Source organism: Mauremys mutica, chromosome 7 (genome assembly GCF_020497125.1).
Source record: "Mauremys mutica isolate MM-2020 ecotype Southern chromosome 7, ASM2049712v1, whole genome shotgun sequence".
NCBI classification, from domain to species: domain Eukaryota; kingdom Metazoa; phylum Chordata; order Testudines; family Geoemydidae; genus Mauremys; species Mauremys mutica.
The window spans coordinates 83,512,287-83,536,783 of NC_059078.1; the positions used below are offsets into that span (position 1 = coordinate 83,512,287).

General features: G+C 41.8%; 1 long non-coding RNA gene across 1 annotated transcript; it reads left to right on the plus strand.

Annotated features, from left to right (window-relative positions):
* The first annotated feature begins 6,533 nt into the window (after positions 1-6,533).
* On the plus strand, positions 6,534-11,854 carry LOC123374873. The gene is made up of 3 exons (XR_006581230.1): positions 6,534-6,610; positions 9,470-9,593; positions 11,305-11,854. It is a non-coding gene; the product is annotated as an uncharacterized LOC123374873 (long non-coding RNA).
* The last annotated feature ends 12,643 nt before the right edge of the window (positions 11,855-24,497 follow it).

Here is a 24,497-nt window from a genome sequence, read left to right on the forward strand (position 1 = left end):
AGATTCATGCTTGTGGTACAATATTGTGCATGGCAAATTCCCTTGTTCTTTTGAAGTATCTTCATGAGTCAGAGATAAAAGTAATTTCTGGCAGGTAGTGGCTTAAACTTTTGGGACTTAGAAGGCCCTGCATTCTATTCAGAGATCACCCAGTAAGCCATGGGCAAGTCATTTTGTGACAGATTTCTGTTACCAATCTGTCTGAGGCATCAGGTGATCAGGCTGAGGCCACCGGATCTTTAGGGGAGGAGATGACGAAACACACCCAGCGTCTAAGTTTTAAAGCTTAATTAATAAAATAATAAAATAACCCCATGTCACTTAGAGGAAAGAAGAAAGCATTAGTGCTCCAAGCCCTAACCCACTTTCATACTCACGCACACTCTACCCGAGGCTGGCCAAGCCTGGGTGTAACATAAGAAGGGGGGAAGAGGGGATGGGAGTTCTGTCCTGGGCCCAGGTCATCCAGGGTCTGCTGTAATCTCTGACTTGCTTTGGCTCTCGGGAGGGTTTTAAGTCTTGGGTTCCTTTGGGGGTGTTTTTGTCCAGGGCCCTCTGTTCCAGGTGCTCTTTGTACCAGTCCAAACCGGCTTGCTGTGGCATCCTCGGCTTCCCAAAACACCCTGGCTCCAGAGACTTTGTTTTCCCACCTGGTGGCCTTCACCGTCTCATTCACTCTCATTGTTCTCACTGCTATCTCTGCAGCCCTGCTCAACTTCGTTCTCCTCTTCTCATGGCTGGGCAGCTGCTGATTTTTTTCGTCATGCTCATGACCTTGGACGAGGGCCAGCATCTTATCTTCACAAGGAGCTAGCTGAGGTGTCGAGTTAACCCGTTCTCTGCTCTTTCCCCCTCTTTACCTCTTGCTCCTCACTCTTCCATTCCACACTTACACCTTTGACCTCCTGCCCCCAAATGCCTTGCGATGCTTACAACTGCGTTAGCAACATACGATGCTGATCTGCCTGACAATTTCACCTCTCTGTGTTTGTTTACCCATCTTTAAATTATGCTGACTTTGTAAAGCATTTTGAGATCTACTGACAAAGTGCTATATAAGAACAAGCTAGCTGTTTTTTTTTATTTACTTCTGTCTTTCTTCCTCTCTTTTTCTTCCTCTTTCTGTTTATATATTCTGTTTTTTTTTCTTCCTATTTCTGTTTCCCTTTCTTGTATCGGAGGCCCATATTTTTAAAGGTATTAAGGCATTTCTGCACTCAGTATTGCAATTCTTAATTGATTTAGGAGCCTAAATCTCATTTTCAAAAGGAACTTAGACTCCTAAATCAATTAGGCATTGGAATACTCAGTGCAGCAGTGCCAAAATACATCTGGGCACTTCCTTGTAAATAAGTCTCTTCCTTCCCATCTTGTAGGCTAAATAGCTTTTATTTATTTGTGAGTGTGTGAAGACCATATTGAGCTAGAGTTCCAATTCAGAGATCATTTAGACATTCAGAGTGATGGATTAACTCCACCAGAAAGAGGAAATCTACCTAACAATTCAAACACTGAAATATCTTCACTGTTTTTTTACATGCATTTCATTGCATCACTTTTGGAGTCAAACTTCCACTAAATCTCTTAAAAATGTTTAACTTAGTGTTCTTGTAAATTAAATATATTAACAGCCCCTTTCTGACACTTTATTGTACTTATAAAATGTGAAACTGTCTCTTGTGCTTTTGTTTTCTATTTCTTTCTTCTCTGGTACCTTTTGTGTCTTTTCCTTTGTCTTTAATGGTTAATCTAAACTATAGCTGGGAGCATGATAGCTCCATGCACAAGCTCCACTCAAGCTAGCATGCTTAAAAATAGTAGTGTAGCTGAGTTTAGCCAGGGCAGTGGCTTGGCTAGCTGCTTGAGTACATACCCAGGGAGTCTAGGCAGGTTTGCATGGGCCCTCTGGCTCCGTTTCCACTGATCATGATACACCTATGTTGGCTCTCTGGCTTGCTATTGCCTCCTGTTCCTTTGGATCGCTTGTCCCTCTTGCATTGTTGCCTCGTGTCACCTGTATGCCAGTGCATCTCTCACTACTCCTTTAGTCTGCTTCTTGTGGTGTCTCCCTAATGCTGAATCCTCAGAGTGCCAGTCTCCAGGGCTAGTATGTCTTTGGTTGATCTCTTGTACTCTAGTGCCTGCTTTCTCTGATTGTTGGTCATCTCCTCTCAGTGGCGTTCCCTCCTTCTGCCTGTAATTGGTAGCAGGATTTTTGGTCCTTTCTTCCATCAGTACCTGCACTGGACAGTTTTAGTGCCTTGTCATGGGGTATTCCTGTGTACCAAAAATGCTAACAAAGGGTCTGAACCAGCAGAAACAGCCTTATATAATAATCTTCGTTGTTTTCACAGTTGATTCTACCTTACCATTATTCTGTGGGCATACTGGAGAGATGTGGTGCTAAAACCGCCATTTGCCTGAACTCCTCTGAGGCAAATGGGTTTTTGGTGACTACCATATCTGAATGGCATATCTCACAAAGTGGGGCTTCAGTTTTCCAATCATTGACTTTCTTCCTGTGTCAGGCAGAGTATCAACCTCCCAAAAATCTCCCAATAATAGTAAGCAATGTACAGTAAAAGCATGCCTTGGTATCCCCTATCTTTAGGGTTATTTTAATGTTGATTGCTCAACTAAAGAAAAATTGAATTTAGCATTATAGTTTTATTTGATATCCTTAACAAATAGCAACTAATAATGTAGGATACAAGAAGCCAAAATAGTATTGGACTATGATTTGGCTAACAAAGTACCAAATTGGTCGATATAACCACCGATATTTTTCAGAATCAAATCACACACTCACAACAGAAAATAACACTTATACTAAAGCACTGTCTTGGGGAGGTGATTTTGTTTAGATTTTTTTTCTAAGAGTCTCAGAATAGGGCCTCACTTGTGCCACTGGTTATGAACACTAGTGTTGCTAACCCAACAGAGGAAGACCATCCAAAACTCAATTTAAAGCATAAGACTAGTTAATTACTTGTATGCCAATTCACCAAGGTCGTCTTCCCAATGATTCTATAGTAGTAAAACCTTTCAATCTATTTCCCTGTTCAGTAGGATTGTACACTTGGTCTGTTTTATGTCTGTTTGCACATAGACCTTGAAAGGCAATATGAAACCATGAACTCCGGTAAACATGTACAGTGTCCTTAGTTAACAATAGTAACTTGTTCAGCTTCAAAGGTACTGCACAAATATCTGAGCTCTACTATGTAGTGATATAAAGGTGTATCAACATGCACTTCAGTCTTCGGAGCATTAAAAACATGTCTTGCCTGGATTGTCTGTAGGGGTTTGTGGTCTGATTGCACTATTACTGGGTGGCCATTGGTGTACTGATGGAATTCCAAATACCACAGCCAGAAGCCCTTTTTTCTGTTTGGGCATACCCTTGTTCAGTCTTGGACAGGGCTTTATTTACATAAATGACCAGCTGGTCCTGCAAAAGAGCTACACCCAAACCTTTCTCTAATGCATTACATTAAAGTGTCAATGGCTCTCTTGGCTCGTGGTACTTCAGGACAGAGGCATCTGTTCTAATTTGTTTTAGCATGAAATTCTTGCTTTTGAGGATCTGCCCAGTCCCACTCAATGTCCTGCCTTGTAGCTTACATATAGGTGATGACAGAACTTGGAAAGCAAATTTATCATTCCTATAAAGCACTATGCCCCTTTCACATCCATTGGAACTGACATGTCTCTCACTGCCTTGATATTATTGGGATCGTCTTTCAGTCCCTCTGAGGTGAGCAGATGTCCAAGGTATGTCACCTCATACTTTGTCACATTTTTTCCTTGGCTGAGTTTTATATTCTTGTCCCTGCATCATTGCAGAAAAGCTTATAGTTTTCTGTCATTGTCTCATTAAGCTTCAGTACCATCTACAATAAAGATACCATTTGCAATTATTTTCACTCCAGGCAGTCCTTCCAATAGTTGGGTGAATCCTTACTGGAACACCACTGGTGCTGGGCTTATGCCTATTGGCATGCACAGCCATCCGTAGCAACCAAATGGTGTTACAAAAGTTGTCTGCGTGCTGAACTCTTTATCTAAACTCATGCCATAACTCATTCCTCACATCAAACTTTCTGGATTTGGAAATTTCTGGCAAGATTTCATCAGTTGTGGACAGTGGATTGTGATATATTTTTTGATGCCCAATTCAGAGTCTTCACTTGGTGCTGTCTATTATTCTTAGATTAGTTACTGTGAGGTCACATTCTCCCATAAGTTGCATTATGCTCTCATTGCACAGTAGAGACCAGGTACAATCTAATAATGGGTGTGTTCAAGTCCAATTCACCCAAGGAATCACATTGCCACAAGTCCTGCTACCCACCTGCAATTATATAGGGCATTTCCCTGTTAAGATTGTGGCATGCATTGAGGTTGTTGTTGTTGTGCCTTGTTGCTCTCCTATCCCAACAGTCTGAACCTGATATACTCTTTGACTCAAGGAGAAAGTCATGGTGTCATCACTGTTATCTGATATACCATCCACATCTTAAACAAGTCTGACTAAATCTTTCTGGTATGTTCCTTTGCTCTTGCACACCTTGTTAAAATGATGCAACTTGCCACATTCCTTCTAACTGCATTTACTTCTTTGGGTATTGTGCCTCTTAGGTTTTATCCTTTCTCTTGAGAATTCCACTACACACCTCCATATCTAAGCTTCTGTCTAGCAACTGCTCCTGCAGGTGGTAATATCAAGTGCTTCAGGCTGTCCTGTCCAGAATCAGGGTGTTTGTCAAGTCCTCAAAATTGCATGCAGCAGCCAGTCTGCATAAGGCTGTAATATAGCAGTCTATCCTCTCCCTTCTGGATTGGGCTCTGTGTAGCTTTAGAATTTTGTTCTGCGCCTAATTAGTCCGCAAGGCTCATAGGACAGCTGAGAAGCTTGGGGTAGTGGTGATCTTCAGAGTGTGCACATCTCTCTGCATTGTTCCCAAATAAATAAAATAAAATTTAAATTTTTGTTGTTGCTCAGGATGGTCAGGTCTATATATGGTTCAAACTCCTCTCCTTCCATCCCTGGGCTAGGTTTGTGTCTGGAAAATCCAGGGCATTGGGGAACTTCAGCCCAAATGGTTGGTGCGGCCAGGTGCTGTATGTCAGAGAACTCACAGCTCCATCACTGCCACCATGTTTTATTTGCAAGGGGTGAATGTAGGTGAAGATGAACAAGTAGGACACTATTAAACTCTGTGGACTGCTCTGTACATGCCACTGAGTTGCTTCCAAACTAACTCCCAGCATTCCTTGTTCCACTGGTGTCCCACCAATAACCATCCCTCCAGGAAACATGGGCCCTTTGACTCCAGTTCCGATTATCATGATATACTATCTGTCCTTTAAATCTATGATTATGCCAAAAATGGGCAAATAGAAGCAAGGAGAATTAAATGATTGTGTAGCTGTTTCAGAAGGTGAAATTGGTATTCAAATCTATCAGTATAAGGGAGCAGATTGACAAGACCATTAGATAAATTGGTAACAGCAGCTACAGTAGTAAAATTATTACACAAATTCGTAGAGTGATCTCTACTACATATTGAGAACTGGATGCATACCATTATAATGTATAAATCTGCGGTAATTTATGCTTCCAAGTATAATAAGGTAGAGAAATAACATCTGAAGCACAGTGAATAAATGCTCTAATTAAAATGAGAAAGAAGTTATTTTGTATTTCATACACATAACAGTTGTATATTTTATATATGTCTCCATTGAAAAACTGGCTCAGCCTCTAGGAGCTTAATTTTATTTGAAGAAGAACACTTTTAACTGTAAAACATGAGTTCAATGGTAAGAGGAATAAATTAAATTTGTGGGAGCTGGGTGTCTCCCCAAGACCTATAGGGTCAGATACTCTTTTTTTTTATTGTTTAAAATCCTACATGAGTGGATGGAAGACCACTCCATTTTTTAAACAAAAAAACAATACTGTGGATAGTGATGGTGTTTTGTGTGTTTTCATGAAACAGTGTTGGCCGCTCTGTCCATCCCAGACTTCGGGCAGGTTCTCGACTGCTTCACTGCCTGAGGGCCTGCTTGCTGTAGCCCTTTTGTCTGGAGCTACACACACTGTTCTCCCTCTCTCCATGCACCGGGAACAGCCAGCATTTCCTTTTCCTGGAAGCATTAGTACTTCCTTTGCTTCAGGACAAGGTTTAAAGGGGCCATGCTCTCTAAACCCCAAAGGGATTACACTTATAAAGCCTCCTAATGTTTTGTTTGGGTTATGACTGTCCTTGCACAGTGTGGAGTATTTATAGCATTCCTGGTTCTCCACCTTTACCAGACAGGGCCAGGATATGCTGTAGGGGGAATTTAATAAAGAGAGGGAGTCTCTCTTTAGAGAGGGAACACCAGTCAGGGTGTTCTCTAGTTACTGCTTAAGGCATGGCTCTTTGGGTTAATGCCCTCACACTACACACACATTGCCTTGTTTGGTCATGTTTTTATTTCATTATGCTTTGCACTCAAAGTATCACCATTTTCCTTCAATTTCAGGGTATATTGGTGGTAAATCTGGATTAGCACTGCACATTCATTCTTCAGTGATTTAGTCAGCAGGACATTTTTCAAGGTAGGTTTACAGACTGTAGGGCTAGTGAGATACTGTAACTATATATGTACATCCTTTGCATATACATTTTTAAGGAAAATCTTTGGCTCCTATGTTTGAAAGTGTATTCCCTAGTTGTTCTTTTTATTTATTTTTTTAAGGCAGCACTAACTAACATGCAGGTTACAAGGGCCTTCAGGCCATATAATTTTCTTTTAATCCGTATGTTGTCAGAAAATAGTAAAACAAAAACAAAAAAAACCCTCTGGTTTTCTCCTTTAATAGACATTAAAGTGTAACAAAGTACTTGTTGGTAGATGTGAGTGTAAGGAAAATTTATAGCATCTGCCTGTGCTGCAAAAGTAACAAGTATTTCACTGAAGTTACAATCAATTTTAACACTAAATGGGCTCCAGTATCTTGTAACAGGATTATGGCCCCTCTATAATGCCCATTAAAATCAAGGGGACATTTACATTCATTTTAATGGGAATTGGATTGGGCCTTATGCAAGAATAGTCACTGAGTATGGGAAGGCCCACAGAGGCACTCTTGTTACATTCACTTTGTCTTGAAATACGATTGCAAAAATGTTTTCAGATTCAGTTAGAATTTGTAACTATCTTTCAGGCAAACAAAGACTCCCCAAAATAAATAACAGCTACAAAAATAATACAAAGGTCATTAGCCATGAACATATCTGTATTTGTAAACTAATAAATAAGTGGAAGTAAATAATAAAGTACACAGACAACTGGGTATGAGAATTACAGTATCATACTGTATTTGCTTTTATTGTCTGTAGAACACATGAGGCTTAAAACAATAACCAAAGATATAAATACAGTTCAAAGGTTATGGGCTTCCTTAAAAATCAGCGACCATTTGTAATAGAGTAAAATATGCTCTAAATGATTTAACAAGTCTGGATATATTATGATTATGACAAATCACATCAGCAACTTGTTGAACAAGACTGGGTAAGACTACTAAAATATTTTAAAAGAAGTCTTAAGATATAGAGTGAATGAAAGGAGACTCATTAAAATATGTAAATTAACAAAAGAATACTCATTTTTTAATTTCTGGGCTATAAATGTTAATTCTAATAGCTTTTTCCAAATTAATTGATTACTTTAAAAAGTACATCCTTGGGCATTTCGGGTCAATTCCTAATCCTTTTAGTCATAGGACTACATGTAAAAGGACTAGACAGAGATGCAATTCTCCCTCTAATCTGAAAGCCAAGCACAGAACATTGGTGTAGTTGCTGCTACAGTTCAGGCTGTACCAGTAACCACTGCACCACATCCCAGCTCCTAAATACCTCACATGGGACTGTGGCTCATTAGAGCAGCATTGTTTGTGAACTCACTTGTTATACTCCTGCCAAGTACTCTGACTTGCATACAACCCTCCTGAGAATCTCTATACCTATAGAGAACACAACCATGGAGCTAGGTTCCGTGTAGCCTTCTGCATGCTCTTTCCACTTCTCAGCAGACACGTGCAACAGAAATGCTATATTTCTGTTGGGTTTGGGGGTGTTTTGCAGCAGGTTTTATCCCTTCCTGCAGAATACCTACTGCCAGGGATGTGTACAAGGCAGGGGCAAGCAGGGGCACAGGCCACCCCAATTGGTGCAGACACAGAACTCCTCTGGGGCAGGGAGAGTGAGCTCCTCTGGCCGTGGGCAAGGTGATGACAACTCCTTCAGCCCCAGGGTTGCAGGGGAGTGGAAGGAGATCCAGCTGGGGTTGCAGAGAAAGTGGGGGAGAGCCAGCTCCGCCAGCCTCAGGGCCATGGCAGCGCTGAGGCCGTAGAAGAGAGAGCCAGCTCCTCTGGCTGCTGGGAGAGTAGGAGAGCTAGCTCCTCTGGCCGGGGGTGCACAGAAAGTGTCCCTCCCAAAGCAGCCAGATTTTTATTCCTGTGCACGCCCCTGCCTACTGCAATTACAATAATGTTGGGAAATGCAATATCTCGAGTTTAGATTGCACAATATACAATGTTAAGGTTAGTAGATTTAAGATTAAAAGTCCTTTAACAGCTGACTTAGGTCAAGTGGTGGTAGACTCCTCTGCTGAAGAACTCACCATTGGGATGACAGGTATCCATCCCAGTCACTTGCTGTTGTAGCAGGAAACATTAAGTCATCTAATCCTGAGAATTTGGGATTTTAACTGCCGCTTATGTTTTCCAAAAAACTGTCTTTACCCTATCACTATATTTTTCCTCCCAGTTAACCACTCTTCTCTGTGCATCCCCCCCCCCACAGCTAACCATATTATTCCCCCATCTCTGCCTCTGAGCACCTATTTTCCTTTTTGACTGTGCCCCCTCTCATTTCCCCTTCACTTTGACTTGTCATTCTCCATTTCCCTCTGTGTCTTTATCTCCTTTCTGGGTGCTTTGGCTCTCTGAGAGGAGATGGTGATTAGAGCTGGTTAACATTTTTTTGTTTGAATTTGTTTTTTCAAGATTTTCTAATTTTTCAGTGGGAAGGAGTAAAATCTTTAGTTTTCTAGAAATCAGTTTTCCCAGTTATTAGTTTTTCTCCCATTTCTCTCTTCCCCTTACCACATTGTTCTCTCCCACTCCCAGCTGACAGCTTTGGCAGGAGAAAGAACATGTCCCTACAGTACCTAGAATATTGCCTTTGGTGGAAGAAAAGGTTCTTGCATCCTAGGTGGAAATTTGACTGTCAAAAAGTTGTTTCTCAATTGAAAATTCTTAAACAAAAAACCCCAAACCCTGAGGCACTAGATGTTTTTAAAATTACATTTTGAATTAGTTGCCAAGACTGAATCTGAAACCAGTTTAATATAATATAACATTCTGTTCTATATATATTTTTTTGCTTTCCCTTTCTGTTATCTTTAGGTCAAGTGGTTGTAGACTCCTCTGCTGATTTATCCTTGAATCAGCTCTTCTGAAGGCTCTTATGCCATGTGCCAAAACTCAAACAGCATATTTCATACAAGCTTAATTAGCACAGCTCCTACAGGTTTGTCCAGATGGATGTTGCCTTCTTACTTCTCTTTTAGAGCTGATACCTATGTATTGTTAGAATTCCAATTTAGGCATCTGAGAATGGGCGGAGCTGAACAAATTGAGATTAATCAATAGCCTTAAAGTGGGTTGGTCCACAACAACAGAAAGGTGACTTCTGCTTCCCTTAGACAAGTGGACTTAATAAGCATGAAAGATCTAGTCTGACAAGTGCAATCTTCCACTTATGTAAAGAATTAGTATATAATGAGCAGTGTAGCGGGGTCGCTACCCACTCCTGCCCTTTGGGGCTTTAAAACAGCCCTGGCAAGGGGCTTTAGGCTGGGCTGATTGGAGAAGTGGCTGCAGCTGGGGCCATGCCCCAAACAGAGCTACAGGGCCTTATAAGAAGGCCAGGGAAGCAAGAAGGAAAAACAGTCTCTCTCTGTATTCAGAAGGAGATGGGCCTGGCTGGAGGGAGCTGAAATAGAGTACCTGAGTGGAGCAGGGCTGGGGAAAGGCTGGAGAGCTCTGGCCTGGAAAGCCCCAGGCTGCGGCCTAGCACAAGGCCAAAAGGGTATTGGGGGTTGCAGGGGGCAACCCAGGGGTAGGCCAAGGTAGTAGGTCCAAACCCTCCTTGCCAATGATGGACAGGCTGATACTGCAGTCTGCCCCAGGACGTGGGGCTAGAGAATGACTGGCAGTAGCCAACACTGAGGCAAAGTGGGGATAGTAGGGTGGGGGTTCCCCTGGGAGCGGGAGACCCAGTTAAATGGGCACTGGGGTCCTGGGAGGGACACGGGGGCCAGGAGAAGATAGGTGGATCACCGGCCTGCAGAGGGCACTCCAAACGCTGGACTGAGCTAATTCCCAAGGACAACCAGCAGGAGGCGCCGCAGGGGTGAGTCCAACCCGTTACAAGCAGTAACACAGACTACTGCGAGATGCCCTAACAATTTGTTTCTCTCCTTCTCTGAATGGACCATCTCTAAAGATAGGAGGATAGTTCTGACTCCTTGCTCTCCTGTGGAATCTGCCTTGAAGATTACTAGTTGTGACAGTGTTTAGGGACTGCTAATGTAACATTAGGCCACTGCATAGTCAGAGGATACTATGATGACTTTTGACTGTTACTAGCCTGAGCTGGGTTTGAACTAGTGACACAGAGATGAAAGTCTGTATATGCTGTTACCCTTATTCTGTAGCTATGGAGTTCCACTAATGATTGCTGAATTCTGTTACCCTGGAGCTTTGTGTTTAGAATATTGTGCTAGTGTTTTCTAGAAAGGTTTTGAGGATGATGGTACACCTCTACCCCGCTATAACTCTGTCCTCAGGAGCCAAAAAAAAATCTTACTGCATTATAGTGAAACAGCATTATATCGAACTTGCTTTGATCCGCCAGAGTGCGCAGCCCCCCCCCACTCCCGCCTCTGGAGCTCTGCTTTACCGCGTTATATCCAAATTCGTGTTATATTGGGTCACATTATATCAGGGTAGAGGTATATGTCTTGAGCTGACTGTGCTGCACCATATCAGAGACCCATTTTTAATATTTCTCTTACTATTGCTAGAACACATCATTTTTATAAAACCAATCTTGAGATTTGGGTTTGTGCCAGTGTAACATTGAGCTGATTATTGTGAATGATTAGGAACTGGCATACTACAGTGATGGGACTATTTGTAAGAATCCAGACTGACAACTCTGTTTGTCTTATCTACAGATTGATTCAGCAAGAAATTTCAGATTATTGAAAAATCAGCAGTTCTCACTGGGAGCAGATCAATATGGTATATTTCTCCTCTCTTAGTAGCATTCCATGTTGACTTCAGGATCTTTTAAATGATTTTGAAGACACTCCAGCATTCTGCTCATTGGTACATCTCCAATTTGCTAGATTCATTTTGTCCCCACTGTTTGTTTACAATCCTCAAAGCAGGGGTTGAATTCTGTTCCACTATTTCACCTGAAGACCTACATATGCAGTACAGAGTGAGGGTTGTTTCCTCTAGTATATATTATCCAGAAAATTTGCTTCTACTATATTAGGAACTCAATCTTTATTTATAGATCTAGGACAAAACTGAAAACTTATCTTTTCTGTTTCATTAATTTTGATATGGTTTTGGTTCAGAGCTTGTGTTAATGTTTGGTATTTGTATCATTTTTTCGATAAACTTGATGTGAGCAAGTTGTATTGCCTTGTACAATATCCATACTTCTACTGTATTAAAAAACAACTGAAATACTACCAATTAATATTCAGGCAAGTAATGAGCTGAGATTATTTGCTACTTTGCCAAATATACTCATTTTACTGTTACTTTGCTCAAACTTTGTCTGTTTCATTCACTTGTGAGCTCTCTGGGGCAAAGAGATTTTTATTCTTTTGTAGCATCTTGCATAATGAAGCCCTGATCCTTGATTAGGGTCCATAGGAATGACCATAATACAAATAAATAACAGTACTTATGAAAATAGTAATTGATGCTAGTGTTAGTAGGAGTTTAGCCTAAGGATGTCAGAATGTGGACCTTCAGGTCCACTAAATGTTTCTATGCAAGTGCTGAGACTGTTTAAATAAAAATAATTGGGCAACAGTGAGCAGATAATACATATATATTTCATACTTAAAATATGAATCAAGTATGGTCAATTCTGTGTTCTGACCCAGTAATATAAGAATCTAGCCCAGTGGTTCTTAACCTGTTTTCATTTGCAGACCCCTAAAAAGTTTTGAATGGAGGCGTTCACCCCTTTCAGAATTTGTCTGTATATAGAGTTGAATTCTGTTAAGTCAGTTTTCAGTCTGTCTTTCACGGACTCCTTAGACAGTCCACAGACCCCCAGGAGTCGCCAAGTTGAGAGCCACTGATGTAGGCAATGAGTAAAGGCAATGAATAGCATTCTTTGGAGATATGTTCCTCAAAAAAATGGAAATATACATCAATGAATGTATAGCAATGACTAGCAATAACATTAGTGAACAGTTATATGTAATGAACCTTTAAACCAGTGGGTCTCAAACTTTCACATCACAAGCCTCTGAGTGTGACCCCCCCCTTATAAATTAAAAACACTATATTTAACACCATTATAAATGCTGGAGGCAAGCAGGGTTTGTGGTGGAGGTTGACAGCTCACGACACCCCCATGTAATGACCTCATGACACCCTGAGGGGTCCTGACCCCAAGTTTGAGAACCCCACTACTGTCAATTAAAAACTAGAGTGCATCAGAAATCTATCTTGGCTTTAGGCTGATGTTTCTAGATGGAGGTCCAATAGAACCACTAAAATGTGTTCAGTATTTGTTACTGGAATTCCACTTCTCCAGTAACTAAGGGCTTGGTCCTCTGCAGCCAATCTCGACCTGCCCTTTACCTGCTGAGATTTTGTTTTGTTGAAGTCAATGGCGTTTGTTTCAGACTGAAACAATTTAAGCATGAATTCAATTAATATGTTCTACAGATTATTCAAGAGTTAGGAATGCAAAGTTTATAAAGTATTTTTAGAGGTTATATCTGCCCCTGTGCTTTTAGAGTTACACTGTGAAGGATCAGAAATGGATACCATGTAGAGTCAAACACAGGAGTTTATTACGCACAGCACTGGTGGAGTGTCACTTTGCTTATTAGGCTCAGAGACACTACAGAATGATTACAATAGATTATATAGGGCGCTCGTGGGAGAGAGAAGCGACGGGGATGGGTTTTCCCAAGCCCCTGGATAGGTTCTAGCAGCAAGACAAGATAAGCACAATAAGCCAATGGTCTAGAAGATTACATAATGGCTCCGCCCATGGTTCAAATTAACATACTGCTAACATAGGTAATTTCCCTTAAACTATTTCTATTAAAGTGTATAGGTTAAATCCTAATTTTGGGGTCCAGGGGAATGAGGTAGCAGATCTCCCAGTTGACCAACAGGTACATTCCTGGAGATTTAAAGCAAAAAAGCAGTAATCAGTATTAATAGTTTAACCCTTGCTTTTCTGTGAACTGGGATTGGCATACATCTGTGAGGGGAGGCTGTCATTACCCACGTCAATTATGTTGGGCCTGCCCCTGAGCTATGTTCTGGCATCTGTACCAGGGAGTTAACTCTGAGGCCTCTCAGCACTTCTTGTGTCTAACTTGCGATAAGGACACCCAGTTACAGCTCACCATCTGGAGTTATGCTGACTCCGCTCATTGACTTGAAACACACAAGGCTGTCTGTTTACCCCAGATTTCTCTTAGTCATGTATTGTTCTTTGTTAGCTAGCCCTCATCTCGGCCTATATGAAAAGTTCTCAACAGAAACTGTAGTTAAGATTTTACATTCACATTAAGTGGATTATGGCCCTTCACACTGGCAATATAGTTAATGGATTGTTGTAGAATCCTTTATGTACCTTACTAGGGAAATAATGTGCCACCTGAAACATCCACAAGTGTTTTAAAATTAATTACGTAAATCTCTTCTGCACCCTCATACCCTTAGGTTTCTTTCTTCAGTTAACTGTGTCAGTGCAGTCTAATAAAAAGTGGAAAACAAAATCACAACAGGTAAAGGGACAGTTCTATATTGGCTTCAGAGGTCACTGTACAAACCTACTGTCATGGGTTAATCTGCTTTGCAGTTGTAAAGTGAGTGTCAAGCTGAATAACGAAGTAAACTGGAACAAATTTATCATACAGGCATTATGGCACTAGCTGACCTATCATGTACACATCTTGGGCAATTGGATACTCTGTTACCATGCTGACTGGTGTGAGTTCACAACTGAGAAAATTATAGTTCTTTAAATTGGCCTAAAGTTAGGGAATGCTCCCATTCTGAGAGATTGGGGTAGATAAAGCATGATATCTGAGAAAGTTAAGTCTTTAAAAAACAGTTTCTAGACATCAGCTTTCAATTACATAGCTACATAAACCATTGGATGTTTTGCAGACATCAGATAGATTCAGTAATGAGAACTCAGTACAGCTTTTTGCATTCTGCTTGACAGATAAAGAGAAACTGATCACAGAACTAAAAAGGAATGGTAGCTTAGGTAAAAGTGATCAGAACCTCAATCACATATATAATGTGCAAACTGACCAAACTCCAGACCAGTCACTCACACGTGAGAGTATATATGCACACTTTGCACTTCAGAAAGGCTAGTTTCACACAACTGAAAAGAGTTGTGAGTCGAATTAGCTGAGAAGAAGAATTTAAGCAAAATTATGTGAATGATAATTGGTAATTTTTAAAGAATTTTACTAGATGCCCCAAAATCTACAATTGAGGAAGAAGGTCATATTGGTAAAATAATCAACCTGGTTTAGAGGGGAAGTGAAGGCAGCTATAAAAATAATTAGAGATATTGCAAATGGAATTAAGGGGAAGTTGATAGTAATGAATATAAATCAGAAGGTAAGAATGATAGAACATTGATAAGGGAAGTAAAGGGATGTGAGGAGAAATCTATGGCCAGCACAGTTAAGGACAACAAGGAGGAGTTTTTATTGTATATTAGGAATAAAAAGATTCCTAATAATCACATTGGTCCATTACTAGATGAAAATGGTAGAATTATCAAAATTGAAGCAGAAAAAATTGGGAAAAAACAGAGAAAGAAGTCATACTATCATGGTTGTAATACTCTATTCTAGTAATAGCTCAGGAGAATGTTGAGCTGCAGCTACTAAAGTTAATAATTTTTAAATCTGCAGTCCCAGATAACTTGCATCCACGAATTTTAAAGAGTTGGCTGAGGAGCTTGCTGGACTGGTAATGTGGAATTCCAATAAGTCTTTGAACACTGGGAAAGTTCCAGAAGACCACTAATATTGTGTCAGTATTTTAAAAGGGTGAATAGGATGGTTTAGTCAGTGTGGCTGTGGTCCCAAGCTACAGAATGAAGCTGCTGAAATAGAACTTGATTAATAAAGAATTAAAAGGAGAATACTTAAGGTCAATCAGAATGGGTTTATGGAAGACAGCCACAAACTAACAATCTATTTTTGATCAGATTACAAGTTTGGTCATTAGAGTTAATAGTGTTTATGTAGGACTGTAATGGCTGCAGGACTCACCACCACAGGGCCTCCTGCTGGTTGCGCTGGAAATTAGCTCTGTCCAGCTGTGGAGCACCCTCTGCAGGTGGTGTCTCACCCGTTGGCCACTCTGCTGTGCTGTTTGGGACACATGTTGCTCCCTGACTTGGGGCATCCTTCTCTGGACACAGTCCTCTAGCTGTGCCCCACTCAGTTCTCATCCCTTCCGAGGGTATCAGCAGTCCTCAGTCTGCACCTGCCCTCCTGGCCAACTGCAGCCCCAAAAATCTAGCCCTTTGCCTAAGGGGCAAGCCACAGCCTGTATCGGGCCACGCTCCTCCACAGCCAGGTGCAGTGTAAGGGGGTACCCAAGGCTGCCCACTACCCTGGGTCCCAGCCCAGGGACCCTCTGGTAGGAGCCCTGTCCTTCTTCCTTCTCTCCCCTCTACCGCTCACGCTCCCTGGGCCACTTCCCTTTGGCCCTTGCACCTTCTTGGCCCTTTTTTAAGCAGGGGCTGCAGCCTGGTAGGTAATGGGCTGGACCTCTCCTCTGCTTCCCTGAGCCTGCCCAGCACTGCTCTGTCCAAGGTGCTACCTCCTTACCTCAGGAACCAGTCCTCCTCCCTTGTTAGGGACAGACTGCTGTCTCGTCTGCTTTGCAGCCTTTATATAGGGCCCAGGCTAGCTCTGATTGGCTGCCTTTCTGCCCTTCTCTGATTAGCTGGGTTCTGCACAGCCGCTCCAAGGGCTGCTATTAACCTGTCCTCTGCCAAAGTGGGGCAACTGCCCCACTACAAGAATTCTTAGACTTCTATAAGGCATTTGATTTGGTACCAGAAAACATTTTGATTTAAAAACAAACACACAAAAAAAACTAGTAAGATATAAAATTAAGATGGCACACATTAAATTGATTTAAAATTAGCTGATAGGTTTCAAATTGTAATTATAAATGGAGTATCATCCAGCAGGTGTGTTTCTAGTGGGGTCCCTCAGGAATTGGTTCTTGGCCCTATACTATTTAACATTTTTATGAATGACATGAAGGGAACATAAAATCACTACTGAAAGTTGCAGATGACAAATTGGGGAGTGGTAAATAATAAAGAGGACAGGTCACTGACACAGAACAATATGGATTACTTGATAAAATGGATGCAAGTAAACTATGTGTTGTAATATGGGTAAATGTAAGGAACAAAAAAATGTGGCCATACTTACAAGATGGGAGACTATATTGGGAAGCAATAACTTCAAAGAAGATTTGGAGTTGTGATGGAGAATGAGCTGATCATGATGTTTCAGTGCGACCCTATAGTCAAAAAAAGCTAATACAATCCTTGGATGCACAAATGGGGAAATTTTGTAGTACTAGAGCAGTTATTTTATCTCTGCAGTAGGCACCGGTGTGACAGCTACTGGAATACTGTATCTAGTTCTGGTATCCACAATTCAAGAAGGATGTTGATAAACTGGAGAGGGTTCAGAGAAGAGTCACAAAGAGAAGGTTGAGGTGACTTGTTTAGTCTATAAGGATCTACATAGTAAACAAATATTAAATAATGGGCTCTTCAGTCTAATGGAAGATGGTATAACACAATCCCATGACTGGAAATTGAATCCAAACAAATTCAGACTGGAAATAAGGTGTACATTTTAATAGTGAGGGTATTTAGTAGTACTTCTAATAGTGAGGGTACTTGGAACAATTTATCAAGGGTCATGATGGATTCTCAGTTACTGGCAATTTTAAAATCAAAATTGGATTTTTTTTCTAAAAGATATGCTTGAGGGTTTATTTTGGGGAAGTTCTATGGCCCGTGTTATACAAGAGAGCACATTATATTATCACAGTGGTCCCTTTGGCCTTGGAATCTATGAATCTATTGCATCTTTGAGACATGTAGTAAGACCTCCAAATTTTGTGAAGATTATCAAGTGTGCAGATTAGCATGTATTTCCAGTCCTAACCCAACTCTGTAGCTGATGCAGAAGTTGTCAGTTCACTTGTTACAGAGTACATCTTTCCTAGAACATGACACTAATGTACAGCTGGGTGGAAAAATGTAATTCTGTTTCATGGAGGATTTTAACATTTTGAAATTTAGTTTTGTTCAGAACAAAACTCAAATTTTTTTAAATTCTCTGTGAAGGAGTATGGAGCCCTGGTAGTGGGGTAGTCTGTGTGTTGGGCTGCCCTGGAGCCGAAGACCCTGGAGCTATGGCTTCCAGGATCACAATTCCATGTCAGCTTGCCAGATGGACTGCTGATGAGCATATATCCTGGAAGCCCCATCTCTCCACCAGCTAATGAGTTAGGTGGGTGAGCTGGAAAAAGTTTGCAAACCTGCTGAAAGGGTTCTGTCAGAGCCCTGCATGGGTTCTGTTGGAATTTCATTGAAACTGATCTACCATTGTGGACTGTTTTTGATTTTGATGAATCAACAAATCTCAAGGAAAAATGGCTTGTTTGGAATTTTTCTGACCAGCTCTACAACAGTGCATTTTGGTTCTGGCTTGATATCAAGTACCAGGTAGGATTTAAGGTGTTGGAGTTGGCTTATAAAGCCCTAAATGGTCTGGGAACTCCTTCCATGAATGTTCCTATTTCTTACCCTTCTGCCACAGTTGAGACCAGAAAGCTCATCTGAGTTGGTACATCACTTGTCAGAGAAGAGAATGTTCCTTGTAAGGGGCCCTTGACTTTTGAATTCATTCCCCTTGCAGCAAAGTTCAAAATAATTCTGTTTTATCAATCTTCATAGTGTGTTGCAAGGCCCATTTGTTTTTCCTGACTCTGGAATCGGGAGGACTATGGTGTGAGTTTGTAAATGATTAAATATGTTCCTGTGTTGGCATTTCTGATCTTTATCACGAGTCTGTATTAAAGTCCCAGCTCCTAGAGTCCTGTAAATATGTGAGAATCTTAGATTTCATTTATAAAACAGGAAAAAATGAATCTTGAAGGCTAAGAAACCAGCAGGTATGTAAAAAGGATGCCCCTTTAAAAATATTTTAAGCCAATCTCATTATTCTTGAATTGGGTTGATAATGTGGATGTCTGTAGCTGCTGTGCTGAAGTTGCTATAATTTATGCAAACTATTAGTTGAAGGGCAATTACAAAGATAACTCCTGTATTTGTAATGTTTGTCCATAGAGCATACAGAGCAAAATACAAGAGCTCCTTCTGATGGAAGTAGGATATATTAGTTCTTTAACACCTGTCATAGGTCTCACCCCCACTTGGAGCTGTTGGGTTCCAATATGGGGACCTGCATGAATTTATCTCTAAACTAAAATCCTAGTTTAGTTCTGGTAAAAGCTGCCACCACCCAATAAGGTATGTGTATTGGGACACAGTCCTTCCCCAAAATCCTTGGGGATCCCAAGAGCCCCAAATCCATGGAGTTCTTATACCTAGGAGAAATAAACCATTCCCCCCCTGCTTCCTCCCTCCTCCCTTTTCCTAGGAGAGATACCGGGATCCAACTACAGAGGGATACTTCCCTCCTCCCCTTTCCCTGAGAATCCACCCAAGAAAAGATTAACCAAGTTCTTAACAGAAAAGAAAAGAATTTATTAAAAGAACAAAAAGAAAGTAACTGTCTCTGTATCCCAAGATGGAACAATACACAGAGTCTAACCTATAAACCTGGAGAGCATTCCCCCTCCCCCTTTCTTTCTCAGTAAAAGCAAAGTAACAGCAAACAGGAATAAAGAATTTCCTTCAGCAAACACACAATTGCAAATGTAGAAATCAAATTATAAGACTAATCCGCCTTTCTAATTAATACTCACTATTGAATAGTAGGAACTACTCCAGGAGAACTTGGAGACATGACTGGCCTCTCTTAGATCCAAAGAGAGCACGAACACTTACACAAAGAACACAGACAAAGGCTTCCCTCCACAGAGATTTGAAATTATCCTGTCCCTTGATTGGTCCTCTGGTCAGGTGTTTCTCAGGTTACTGAGCTTGTTAACCCTTTCCAGGGAAAAGAGACCTTAACCCTGATCTGTTTATTTATGACAACACCAAAGAGGGAAGTCATCAGAGCCATATTACCCTATTACAACTGCCTTTCAGCAAATGTAGGCTTAGGAAGCAAAGGAAAAAACCAGTAAGAAAAAGAGGAAGGGATCCAGAATTATATTCTGAAGAGAATTCAGGCTACTAACTTTCTTGAAAGCCCATAAAGAGAGCCTCCCCACCCCCACACAGCCCAACCCCCTGCTGCAGCCTAATGAAAGTGAGTGAGGGTGGGGGAGAGCAAGTGACTGGGGGAGGGAGAATGGAGCAAGCCGGGGCGGGGTGTTTGGTTTTGTGTGATTAGAAAGTTGGCAATCCTATCTTCTTGTGTTCTCCATTTTCCTATGCTATGTATGAATTCAAGGAAAGGGCAATGGGTTTGTATTGGAGGGAAAACTGTGATGCTGCTGTTGTGCACAGTCCTCAGAGAGAAACATTTTTTAGGGAGAGCTGCTCTCCCTCCTCAAAAACTGAAGAGTGAAAGAACAAAGAAGGCTGGAGAAATGTAAAGTTACTAGTATTTAACCTATTTTTTATATTACTGTTAGCCACAGTGGGTGCTGCTACCAATACTGTTGGGATTCCCTCTGACCTTTTCCACTCTGCTTACCCAGAACACTTTAAGAAGTTCTGGGAGAACACTTCATCCTGTTTTCTGGGATCCAAACGACTCACTTCAACTCCAGATTTCATCACTTAGGTTCCTTTATTTGTCATACAGCAAAGCTATGCTGAGTTGATCAGATTCAAGTGTAATGAGTGGGTGTAGGGCATATCACACATCCAAAGCTACACAGAAAACCTCTTCTGATATATACATTACATTGCATTTAATATACATTGGATCGTGCATTTTGGAATTGGCTTGGTTACTTTGCAGAAACCAATCCTTGTGCACATAGGCGCCGACTCCGTCGGTGCTCCGGGGCTGGAGCACCCACGGGGAAAAAAATAGCAGGTGCTCTGCATCCACCGGCAGCCAAGATCCCCCCTCCTTGTCTCCTTTCCCCCTCCTTCACCCCCAAGTATTTTGCGTCCCCACTTGTCCCCCTCCGTCCCAGCGCTTCCCACTCCCCTGCCACCTAACAGCTGTTTGGTGGTGCTTAAGACTTTCTGGGAGGGAGTGGGAGGAGCGGGGATGCGGCACACTCAGGGGAGGAGGTGAAGAAGAGGCAGGGAAGGGGTGGGGACTGTGGGGAAGGGGATGGAATGAGGGCGGGGTCAAGCACCCACCAGGCAGAGGGGAAGTCAGTGCCTGTGCTGGTGCAGCATGCTCTGTCCATGCTCGACCTAGTCTTCAACTTACCTCTACATTCCTAAATTCTTTTCCATAGTTAGTAAATGGTTCCCTAGGTGTTCTTCCTCTTATCTTAGCTGGCTCAACATTCTGTCTTTTTAGCCTACTGATCTATTTACTTCCCTAATTCTGTCATCAAAGAAATGAGGCCTCCTTCCATGTGTTAGGTTTCAGAGTAGCAGCTGTGTTAGTCTGTACCCACAAAAAGAACAGGAGTACTTGTGGCACCTTAGAGACTAACAAATTTATTTGATCATAAGCTTTCGTGGGCTAGTGGGCTGTAGCCCACGAAAGCTTAAGCTCAAATAAATTTGTTAGTCTCTAAGGTGCCACAAGTACTCCTGTTCTTTTTCCATGTGTTAATTACTCATGTCAGGTCAGGCCTCGGCTACAAATATCAGTGCACTAATACTTCACACTTGTCAAAAAACTAAAAGGAAAACTTAAGTAATTAGGAGTGTGGCAAAAAATAACACTTCAAATCTAAGGGAACTTGAAAACTGAAAAATGCATAACAATCTCAGGAATTCTGGCATTATTAGTTAGTTAAAATTTCTAATCTGGAAAGTGTTCTTGCTGAATTTTTTTGTAAAAACTGATTTTTTTCACTGGGAAAGTTGATTCTAATGAAAAAACATCAGTTTTCCTTGGGGAAACTTAAATAAAACTAGTGTGTGTTTTTAATCTTGAAATGTTTGTTTGCTTGTTTTTTAAAAAGCAAAATGATGTGAATTAAGGCAAAATATTGATTCAAAATGAAAGTTTGTCTTTAAAATTAAGAACTAAAAACATTTACATTTTGAATCTGTTTGGAATTTCTTTTGGAAAATCTAAAAATATTTTGTTTGAAAAATCTCAAAAGAAAATTGTTACAAAATTTCATCTGGGAATTTTTTTACCAGTTCTAGACATTAATAAAAATAAAACAGCTTGAAACTTAAAAAAAAAAACTGGGGAAGGGGTATGGAGGAAGGAGGAGGAAACAAGGCAATGGCTATGCATATAAAAACAATCTCTGAGAGGTTCGCTGCTGGGCCACATTTAAATGATTCCCAGAAACTAATGTTTGGTCTGATTTAAGGGCTTATGAAATCCAGGTTTTTTACCTTCTAGTTCTTTTTTAACATCATTGTCATGAATAGTTAGTAAAGGGTTAAAACATAGTACCTGGTGGACACCTGACCTGAGGACCAATCAGGGAAGAGAATTTGAAACTCCTAGGAGGGAACTTTTCCCTCTGTTTGGGGGGGGTCTTTGTCTTTAGCCGTCTGGAGTTACAAGGGTCCAGATGTTTTAATCAAGTCTACAAGTTTCCACCTTTCTGAACTAATTTCTTCTAGTCAAGATAGTGAGTATTAGAAAGATACGTTGTGTCCTCACCTAATAATCCTATGCTTGCAATTCTGTGTGTTTGTTATTGATTATTCTTATTCTGCTGTTTTGTGTACTGAGAAAGAGAGAGGATTCTCTCCAAAACTTAGCAAGGTTATACCCTATGAGTGTCCAGCTTGGGCTCATAGAGATTCTGTATTTTCTTGTTTTCCTTTTAATAAATTCTTTCTATAAAGACTTGATTAAATCCCTTCTACTGTGGATAGGGGGAGGGGCGAAGACACTCTCTCGGTGGTGAGACAGGCTTATCTCCGGGCAGAGAAGAAAGGGGGGAGATAGTTCCTCCTGGGTTTGATTCAAACAGTTGAATCAGGTATCTCTTTCCAGTGGCTAGGAGAGAGAGAGGGGGGGGGAGGTTTCCCTCCGATGAGTGGATCTGTATTTCCCCAGGGAACGTCTCTGGAAAGGGGAGTGGGAGGGGGAATATAGGGGTGTCTCGGCCCACGTAATCGACCGAGTGGTGGCAGCCTGAAGGAGACCTACCCTAGGATTTTGGGGTGGGGGGAAGACATGCGGGTCCTCACTTTGAAACCGCCCAGTTTCAAGTGAGGGTAGACTCCTGACATGGTGGCAGCGGAGTTTCGATCCCATTGTTAGAAGGAATTTTTTTCAGCTGGGCTACGCTGAAGGGAGCATTCTCTTTTTCTTACTTGTCGCTTGGACAGGCAGCTTGACAAAAAGGTGGTTTTGAAGCAGTTTCAGGGTTAGAAGATTTTCAGTTTCTTCCAGGGCTTTCTGTTACAAAGCCCCCTGTGAAGCGGTGTTTTCGTCCATTGTGATGACACCGAGTGGCCTGAAGGTGTCTACTACGAAGGTAAAAGAAATGGTGGTGTGGAAGAGGTGACCCTCTCCACAACCCTACAACGTCTACAGCGGAAACAGATCAAGGGACTGTGCACTGACTTCGACCCCTTGTTCTCAGCCATCCCAGGACGGACTGAGCAAACCTACCACTCCATTGACACAGGTAATGCTCACCCGATTAGAACACCACCCTACCGGGTGTCACCTCATGCCAAAGTTGCTATTAAACAGAACATTGACAACATGTTGGAGATGGGTATCATCCGCCCTTCTACCAGTGCATGGGCATCTCCAGTGGTTCTGGTTCCCAAACCAGATGGGGAAATACGCTTTTGTGTGGACTACCGTAAGCTAAATGCTGTAACTCGTCCAGACAACTATCCAATGCCACGCACTGATGAGCTATTGGAAAAGTTGGGACGTGCCCAGTTCATCTCTACCATTGATTTAACCAAGGGATACTGGCAGGTACCACTAGATGAACCCGCCAGGGAAAAATCTGCCTTCATCACCCATGCAGGAGTGTATGAGTTTACTGTGCTTCCGTTCGGACTGCGGAATGCACCTGCCACCTTCCAAAGGCTGGTGGATGGTCTACTAGCAGGATTGGAAGACTGTGCAGTTGCATACCTCGATGATGTGGCCATTTTTTCTGATTCATGGCCCTAACACCTAGAACATTTGAAAATGGTTTTACAGCGCATCAGGCAGGCAGGACTAACTGTTAAGGCCAAAAAGTGTCAAATAGGCCAAAACAGAGTGACTTACCTAGGACACCAGGTGGGTCAAGGAACCATCAACCCCCTACAGGCCAAGGTGGAGGCTATCCAACAGTGGCCTGTCCCAAGGTCAAAGAAACAGGTCCAATCCTTCTTAGGTTTGGCCGGATATTACAGGCGATTTGTACCACACTACAGCCAAATCGCTGCCCCACTAACTGATCTGACCAGGAAAACCCAGCCAAATGCAGTTAAGTGAACTGATGAGTGTCAGAAAGCCTTTACCCAGCTTAAGGCGATGCTCATGTCGGACCCTGTATTAAGGGCCCCAGACTTTGACAAACCCTTCCTAGTTACCACCAATGCATCTGAACGTGGGGTAGGAGCGGTCCTAATGCAGGAAGGACCAGATCACAACTTCCATCCTGTCGTATTTCTCAGCAAGAAACTGTCTGAGAGGGAAAGCCACTGGTCCATCAGTGAAAAAAAATGTTACGCCATTGTGTATGCCTTGGAAAAGCTACGCCCATACGTTTGGGGCCGGCAGTTCCAGCTACAAACTGACCATGCTGCGCTAAAGTGGCTTCACACCAACAAGGGAAACAACAAGAAACTTCTCCGCTGGAGCTTAGCTCTCCAATACTTTGA